We start from the raw sequence: 9810 nt of genomic DNA, 5'->3' as shown, positions 1-9810 counted from the left end.
TAAATGAATGCCACTGTGGTATCCTTTGAAGAAAAAGGACTGTTTCGATGGTTTTAAAAGGCTAGGTGGTGCTAGGTGATTCAGTTGGCTACCAAGACTTGTCTCATCCGGTTAGCTGGGATATGCTATGTGTTGTTGCTTGTTTAGGCATATCTATCACTTACTCGGATTTACTCGGTTCTTGATTGGCCTCTCTTTTGCCAGCATCACTTGGTCTATATACCAAGTGATGAATAATCCCTTTGGAGCATCTCGCTCCATGCATGCTATGTGTGTTTGAGCATCTTGACTTATGTCCCTATGATAATGGATCATCAAATGTTTCCCTTTGTCCCTGGTTGCCTCCTTAATTGATGCCTTATGATCCAAATGACCTTGTAGTGTCACTTGACTATTCAAGTTTCAATGTTGGTTACTTTTCCTCTAGTGCAAGAAATGGTTGAGCAGATGTTTATCCACTGTTGGCCTTTATTCTTGGGTAGCTCAAAGTGTCATGCACTTACTGGATCATCAAATGTTTCCCTTAATTTGTCCCTGGTTGCCTCCTTAATTGATGCCTTATGATCCAAATTACTATATTATTGGATTGAGTGATATGGCTACTGCTTGTTTGCTCTCCAAATGCTTTATATGTGTATTTGACCATGCTTATGATGGATTTCTTTTAAGGACTCTAGCTAGATTAGAGGGGAAAAAGTTGCTGCTTTGTTGCCTATGATAATGGATCATCAAATGTTTCCCTTTGTCCCTGGTTGCCTCCTTAATTGATGCCTTATGATCCAAATGACCCAAGTCCCTTGCATGATCCCATTTGTCCCTAATGTTGCTTAAGATGAATAAATTCCCTCTAATCACCATTTGGAGATCAAGACTAGTTCTTGATTTCCATTAGCTAGACTCCAATATTAAAAATGTCTCCCAAATATGGAGACAAACATTTTAACATTACCCCAAGTGATTTACTTGTCGATGATTAGATGGTTGGTCGATCACTCGTACACTCGGGGGTGGAGCAAGTGAGGCTTGGTGTGATGGCACAAATATCAATATCTTGTGCATCCTACCTGGCCTCACTTACTCCATCCCTGGATGTTAATATTTGTTTCGACCAACAAAGTATGAGGCATTCCATTTAGTTGATACCACTTGGCTCTTTCTTCCATTTTAGTGCCGATGATTAGAATGTTCGGTCAATCTGTACACTCCGGGGTGTCGCTAGTGAGCCTGGTGTGATGGCACAAATATCAATCTCTTGTGCATCCTACCTGGCCTCACTAACGCCATCCCGGGATGTTAATATTTCTTTCGACCAACAAAGTATGAGGCATATGATATCTAGTTGAGATACCACTTGGCTCTTTCTTCCATTTTAGTGCCGATGATTAGAATGTTTGGTCACCTATACGCCGCAATATACTTTGTAGACGAGCTCCCCTTTCCCTAGCCGCCGTTCCGTGAACGAGTCCTTGACGAGACAACAACGCCGACATGCCTCTCCGGCGCAGCACCACTTTTCTTCTCTCGCCGTCCAGTACGTGAACGAGTCCTTAATGCGAAGACGGTGCCAGCCTCCCTAGCATCATGCCGACCCCTGTTGTCGTGCTTCAGGCCGTGTCGATCAGTGGACACACGGTTTGAAGCGCGGCAACACGGCCCGGCATAATGCTGGGCAGGCCGGCACGGTCTTTGCATCAAGGACTCGTTCACGTACTGGACAGCGAGGGACTGGCGTGGTTCTGCGCCGGAGATGCAGATCGGCGTTGTTGTGTCGTCAAGCACCCGTTGACGGAACGCCAACCGGGGAAAGGGGGCCCTTCTGCAAAGTATACGGCGGTGTATACTGCAACTATGGTTTCGACCATAGTATTTGTGTTGACCAACAATGTATGAGGCACTTATTCCATTTTGTCATTCCATTTGCTTTGAGATTTTCAAAATGCCGATGATTAAAATGTTTGGTCACCGTACACTTGGGGGTGGCGTAAGTGAGCCTGGTAAGATAGCACAAATATCAATCTCTTGTGCATCCTACCCGGCCTCGCTTACCCCATCCCTAAATGTTAATATTTGTGTTGACCAACAATGTATGAGGCACTTATTCCATTTTGTCATTCCATTTGCTTTGAGATTTTCAAAATGCCGATGATTAAAATGTTTGGTCACCGTACACTTGGGGGTGGCGTAAGTGAGCCTGGTAAGATAGCACAAATATCAATCTCTTGTGCATCGGACTTGGCCTCACTGACGCCATCTCTAAATGTTAATATTTGTGTTGACCAACAATGTATGAGGCACTTATTCCATTTTGTCATTCCATTTGCTTTGAGATTTTCAAAATGCCGATGATTAAAATGTTTGGTCACCGTACACTCGGGGCGGCGTAAGTGAGTCCGGTAAGATAGCACAAATATCAATCTCTTGTGCATCGGACTTGGTCTCACTTACACCGTCCCCGAATGTTAATATTTGTGTTGACCAACAATGTATGAGGCATTTATTCCATTTCTCTTGTGCATCGGACTTGTTGGTCTCACTTTCTTCCATTTTCATCATAGTAGGAACTGGATGAAGGACCCCGATGCAAGTGAGCCTGGTGGGTAGAGATGACGGAGCAAAGGAGGAACCGGATGAAGACTACTTTGTATCTTGAAATTGTGAATTTTGTATGAATTAAGAGTTGTATGCAAAACATTTGACACTTGTCACTCTATATGTATCTCGATCGGGTTCTAAGTAATGTGATGATGATGTCTATGTTATATCTGTGCAATGTACATGATATTTATATTATATCTGAATGTTGCTGTATATAACCTGTGTATCTGTATTGCTGTCTATAAACTGCATGTGTATAGCAGAGCGAACAAAATCGTGTATAATACAAGCAAATTCCGTGGCGCACTAAAAACCAATTCCGTGGCGCACCCTTTCTGTGGCGCACCTAACAACAAGTGCGCCACAGAAACCTTAATTCTGTGGCGCACGGCCAGGTGCGCCACAGAAAGCTTATTTTTGTGGCGACGTTTCTGTGGCGCACCCTCCATGCGCCACAAAATCGAATTTTCGTGCGCCACTGATGAGGCTTTTCCTACTAGTGTAACTCTTGAGTGGCAAAATTTTGAAACAAGAGGTAATGGATAGCTTGTCACAGACCCACTCACACTGAGGAATATATGTGTTGCAAGTTAGGATACCACCTGTTGTGGATATACTTCATAGGTATACCATCGACATGGTCCGATTCCGGCAAGCCCGGGTGGCCCACAGATGGTGGTGATGGCTTATGGCCCACCGGGCAGCCCAGTTGCTGTTGATCCTAAAGGATGAAGTCCAGCCCAGGATAGGGAAGCCGGATCCCAACCGACCATCGGAGGAAGTCGGATCCGTGAAGGTCCATGTGGAACCCGGATACATGGAGGCCCAGGAGTAACCCGGATCCATGGAGGCCCAGGAGTAACCCGGATCCGTGGAGGCCCGTGAGTAACCCGGATCCATGGAGGCCCGGGAGTAACCCGGATCCATGGAGGCCCATGTGGAACCCGGATCCAGTACGACGTAGGGAGGAAGGCAGATCCTTGACGTACACGGCAAGACCTTGTACCGTAGTTAGGCGACCTGTAATCCGGCTAGGACTCTCCATGTAAACCCTAGATCCGTGCGCCTTTATAAGCCGGATCCTGGGAGCCCTAGAGGCACGTTCATGTTGACGTTCACGTTCATGTTCACGTGCACGTTCAGAACAACCACAACTCATTGTAACAACGCGAAAGCGCCCAGATAATTCCAGACAAGCAGCAGTAGGCCCCGTCATCGTGCGGGTGTTCCGAAGCTGGGTAAATCGCGTACCACCGTCCCGTGTGCACTCCGCCCTATGGCCCCTACTTCTTCTCCCCCTCGTGAGGATCCCTCCTCCGAGGTACCGTCGATTAGGCAACGACAGTTGGCGCCCACCGTGGGGCCAGCGGCGTCTGGAGGCCGGAACCGGGCGGGTTCCACATCTTCATCTGCGAGACCGTTGATTTCGACGGAAACGCACTGGTAAGTAATGTAGCTACGACCGCCGCCGAGCAGGACGCAGCTGCAAATATCCGATCCGAGTCGCTGGAGCTTTCCACGGAAGAATCCGCCTTAGACCCGGAAATTTCAAATTCTGGTTTTGGTAGCCGGATCCGCGCCTACGTTTTTGGTAGTCGGATCCGCACCTATGTTTTTGGTTGCCGGATCCGCGCCTACGTTTTTTGGTAGTCGGATCCGCACCTATGTTTTTGGTTGCCATATCCGTGCGTACGTTTTTGGTAGTCGGATCCGCACCTATGTTTTTGGTTGCCGGATCCGCGCCTATGTTTTTGGCAGCCGGATCCATACCAAAATTTTGGTAGGTGGATCCGCACCTATTTTTGTAGCCGGATCCATGCCAAAGTTTTGGTAGGTGGATCCGCACCTAAATTTTTGGAAGTCGGATCCACACCTAAATTTTGGTAGGTGGATCCGCACCTACAGGACCACTGCGACAATCAATCTCGCACCGGCTCGACGGAACGCCGAAGAAAAACCGCCACGTCCGACGTTTGACTCCGCTCCAAACAGCTAAGTCCCTATTTATATTTAAATTTTAAAATTTTATGATCATGAGATTAAGATTGGTTCACTCATATCCTGAGTCTTTTACCGCTTTCGCTGTTGGTCATATCTTTCCCACGATTTGCCTCGCGCTCGTGAAAAACTTTGTACTGTTTTTGCCGCTTAAGGCTCCAGTACGCTGCAAAATTTCCGCCTTCGGGCGTTAGCTTGAGTTTTCTGGCCTACACGTTTTCTGTTGTTTTATGTGTGGATTCCTTAGTAGTGACATCTCGGTACTTAAAGCCGGCCTCTGTTTCTGAGGTTCTTGATTGTTTCGCTATTAAGCGCTATCGCCTCAGCAGATGTTCTGTGTTTAAAGTTTGCCGTCTCGCGAAAAGTCAAGCATATAAACCAGAAGAACGGATAAACCAGCACTTGCTTAAAACATATAAATTACATTAACTGTTCAAGATAGTCGAGTTGTTTCCGCCTTGACAGTTTTATGTTGTTCAACTGCTGCATAGTTTCAGCTTTAAAACATTTGTTCAAAGGCCGTTTTTGTTCCGCCTTACATTTGTTCGTTGAACATGATCAAAGAAACAATTTAATACAAATATGTTTTTATGTTTATGTATCAGGTACATGACACTTGGACGTACAACAATCTCCCGAGGTTAGGCGGATCCATGGCGTGCACAGCTGGAAAAGCAACTTGAGTCTTGATTCCGCTATGCTTAGCCGGAACCAACCCTCGGGGGCTGCGGTTTGATCTTAGGTGAAAAGTGTGTTTCCTTTCGGGTATCAGTGCTGGAAATTTCCGCCTAGATGCTTGGGATTTACGCTATTCCTAAGTCACATATAAAGATAAAGCTACTCTAAGAGCACCAAGCCGGATTTTCAAGTAAATTCACCTTGGCGCTCGGGGGCTACACCGATGAAGTTCTCTTTGGAGCAACAGGCCGGAAATTTTCCACCTTGACGCTTGGGGGCTAAGTTTCTGAGCATCGAGTCTCCTTGGAGCAAGCCGACTCAACGCTCGGGGGCTACATACATATGGTTATGTCAAGAAAAATTTCAAAGATGGCGAAAATCTGGCTAACTAGTCGGATCCGCACCTAATTTTTTGGTAGTCGGATCCGCACCTATTTTTTGGTAGCCGGATCCGCACCTCAATTTTCGGTAGCCGGATCCGCACCTCAATTTTCGGTAGCCGGATCCGCACCTAATTTTTTGGTAGCCGGATCCGCACCTAATTTTTTGGTAGCCGGATCCGCACCTAATTTTTGGTAGTCGGATCCGCACCTCAATTTTTTGGTAGCCGGATCCGCACCTAATTTTTGGTAGTCGGATCCGCACCTCAATTTTCGGTAGCCGGATCCGCACCTAATCTTTTGTTAGTCGGATCCGCACCTATATTTTTGGGTAGTCGGATCCACACCTATATTTTGGCTAGTCAGATCCGAACCTACATTTGGCTAGTCGGATCCATGCCGAAGATTACGTTGGATGGTGTCTCCGAAGAATCTGACCATTGGATCATGAAGTTTCCGACCAATACTTGGTTGGAGATACGAAGTTTGGAGTCCTTCAAGATTCTCTATTATTCGTTCCAGCCAAAGGATGAAGATACATGCGCAAGCTGAGCTGGATGGAAGAACGGTGAATCTTGGAGAACTCCGGGGCTACTCGTTGTGGATATACTTCATAGGTATACCATCGACATGGTCCGATTCCGGCAAGCCCGGGTGGCCCACGAGATGGTGGTGATGGCTTATGGCCCACCGGGCAGCCCGAGCTTGCCGTTGATCCTAAAGGATGAAGTCCAGCCCAGGATAGGGAAGCCGGATCCCAACCGACCATCGGAGGAAGTCGGATCCGTGAAGGTCCATGTGGAACCCGGATACATGGAGGCCCAGGAGTAACCCGGATCCATGGAGGCCCAGGAGTAACCCGGATCCGTGGAGGCCCAGGAGTAACCCGGATCCATGGAGGCCCAGGAGTAACCCGGATCCATGGAGGCCCATGTGGAACCCGGATCCAGTACGACGTAGGGAGGAAGGCAGATCCTTGACGTACACGGCAAGACCTTGTACCGTAGTTAGGCGACCCGTAATCCGGCTAGGACTCTCCATGTAAACCCTAGATCCGTGCGCCTTTATAAGCCGGATCCTGGGAGCCCTAGAGGCACGTTCATGTTGACGTTCACGTTCATGTTCACGTGCACGTTCAGAACAACCACAACTCATTGTAACAACGCGAAAGCGCCCAGATAATTCCAGACAAGCAGCAGTAGGCCCTGTCATCGTGCAGGTGTTCCGAAGCTGGGTAAATCGCGTACCACCGTCCCGTGTGCACTCCGCCCTATGGCCCCTACTTCTTCTCCCCCTCGTGAGGATCCCTCCTCCGAGGTACCGTCGATTAGGCAACGACACCACCACCAGCAACCTTGACCCGATGAGGAGTAGGTAATGGAACATGTCCAGTCAGTTTGGTAGCCAGAGATGCATTCACAAAGGAATTGTTGCTACTAGAATCCAACAGAAACACAGCAGGATGTCCTTGAACAGTGCAGTGGAGCACAATAGACTGCTCAGGAGGTAAATCTATGATAGACACATCAGTTAATTGCATTAGTTCCATATCTGTTACTGAATCAACCCCCTCCCATTGATAAGTATCTGGCTGCTGGAAAAATTCCACCATCTCCTGCACCACATGTAACTGAACTGTAGACTGACACTTTTGCTCACGTGAGTATTTCTCACCACAAGTAAAGCACGGATTCTTAGCACGGCGATAATTTCTGAGAGCTGCAATTTTGTCGTCCGTTGTCCTGGACATTTCTGTGGACCGAGTCTGAGAACGATCATCCAGAGGACGGCCATAAGCAGGAGCAGTAACTGGGGCTCGTCGAGCTGTGGTAATGACTGAAGAGTTCAATGTGGTCATGCCGTCACCAACCTCCTCCTGCACCAAAGCAATAGTATACGCAGTATCCAAATCTTGAGGAAGTTGAACTGCTACTAACAAACGAACTGCAAGTTTAAGGCCCTCTAAGAAGCGTGTGACATAGTGCAGTGGATCAGGTTGATTTTCATAGGTAGCTAATTGATCAACTAATTCAGCAAATTGGTTCACATACTCCTCTACGGACCTTGTCTGAACTAGCTTATACAAGCGTCTAATGAGACACTGGTGTTGATTTCTACCAAAACGGAGAAGAACTTCCTGACAGAATTCAGACCAAGTGAATTTCCTAATGGATGTTTTAATGGAGTTCAACCAACGAGCAGCTGGGCCAGTGAACTGCATGGAAGCAAGTTTGACCCAAAGGTGTGGTGATGTATCGAACAGATCAAAATAATCCTCACAACGAATCTGCCACAGCTGTGGGTTTTCGCCATCAAATTTGGGAAAATCCACGCGAGGAACACGCCCGCGCGGTGGTGAATCAGCACCCTCATCTCGGAGATCGAATGAACGAGGAGCATGATCGGAGTTGCGGTTTTGGCAGATACCTCGTGCCGGAGGTGGTATGTAAGGGCCAGTGGCCCCAACTACTGACCTCCGTGTCGCTGGTGTCGCGCGGCGCCCCTCCGGGCCGGTGTCTGCGTCGCCCCCAAGCATCCTGGTGGCTTGATCCGGATCGTCCTGGTGGGCGGCGAGACCCACTTGCTCCCGCAGCTCAGAGATGTGCTGCTGAAGCGTGTTCTCGACTCCATCAGCGTACAACTGCATGTTGCTCACCGCCTTGTCGATGGAGGAGCGCACAACCGATTCCACGGCGGTGTTGACGGCCTTGGTGATCAAGGCGTCGATGTCCCTCTTCCGTTGCTCCTGCTGCACCGCCGAAGCCGCGGTGAGCGTGTCGTAGATCGCGCGGCCTTCTGGGGTCAGCGACTCCATGATCTGTTGCCGAGCGAGATCTGCGGCGCGGCGAGCTCGAGTCTCCAGCGCGATGCGATGATTGCGAGAAGGGAAGAAAAATATCGGTGGATTTGAGTGGTGGGTAGGCTCTAGATACCAATTGTTAACATCACGCCCGAGTTCTACTCTCGATTTCACAGGGATTGTGGCCAGATTACAGCAATTCAGAGTCTAGGTTCGAATTCCAGAGAGGAACAGAGAGAAAGGAGAGATACAAGCCAACCGGCTGGGCCGAAGCCAATCACACATTCGCTCCCTAATCCGTCCATCAACGTGGGTCTTATATCGACGACCAATCCTTGACAGCCAAATCATCAGCGGGCCCAGTCCTTCGCAGGGAAGCGGGAGCTTTCCATGCGTGCACGCCGTTCACGCTGTGCCACTTGGTGCGGCTCCATGTTGTCAGGGTCGGTGCTAACAGGCGGCGGCGGCGATCTGGTGAGGGAGAGCAGCTTATGGTGGAGGAGAGGTCGGCCGAGAGGAGAACGGCGGTGACCGGAGACGAGACTGGGACGACGGAGGGCTTGGGTGGCCGGAGATGGGTAGAATCGGGAGTAAATCGAGAGGTGCAATCCTCGAGCCTAGCTACACATGGGAGTGATTAATGGCTGACAATTCTTTACTTTGACGGTCTAACATAAAAAAAAGATGCAACGCTGCCACAATCCATGAGGAATGAATTAAGGTAAACACTTCCTATCGTAGTCCGATAGAAAGCTTTTGATCGGCCTCCTTCCCGAGCGTTGATGAGGATGCGATCCAACGATAGCCGACATGTTGACTCTCCCTTTTTAATCTGGTTTTAGTTTCCCTGAAACCACGCTAATTTAAATATGGCATTTAGTAAGCCCACCCGATCCCATCACGAGCACAAACAGGCATGTGCATGTTCTTCCCAACGGGAAGAGTGACTCCCATTTTTAGTTGGTGGCCGCAACAACGTGTCTTCCCCATTGTTACTCCAACGAACGGTGGTGGCGGTGGCTCGCATTGCAGCAAGTAGAGCCGTGCTTCTGTTATCACAGGTAACGACGCCATCTGCATGCTCGGCGTCCGTTCCCATCCAATCAACCAGGGTAGAGCTTCTTTCACATGGGTCTGGACACACCGGCGCTGGCGCGGTGACAAGGGTGCTCCTCGGCAATACCCACCTTTTGGGGCTTAGGGTTGACGGAATCCTGCAGGCTGACACGAGACATCGGATACCGAACAAACGGGGAGAGAGATTTACCCAGGTTCGGGGCCATGGATGAGGTAAAACCCTTACTTCCTGCTTGTCTGATCTTGATTATTGAAATTATCGGGTTACAATGGGGTAGCCAA

This window comes from Lolium rigidum, unplaced genomic scaffold (genome assembly GCF_022539505.1).
Source record: "Lolium rigidum isolate FL_2022 unplaced genomic scaffold, APGP_CSIRO_Lrig_0.1 contig_7894_1, whole genome shotgun sequence".
Taxonomy (NCBI): domain Eukaryota; kingdom Viridiplantae; phylum Streptophyta; class Magnoliopsida; order Poales; family Poaceae; genus Lolium; species Lolium rigidum.
Note: the sequence above shows the minus strand (reverse complement) of the source record.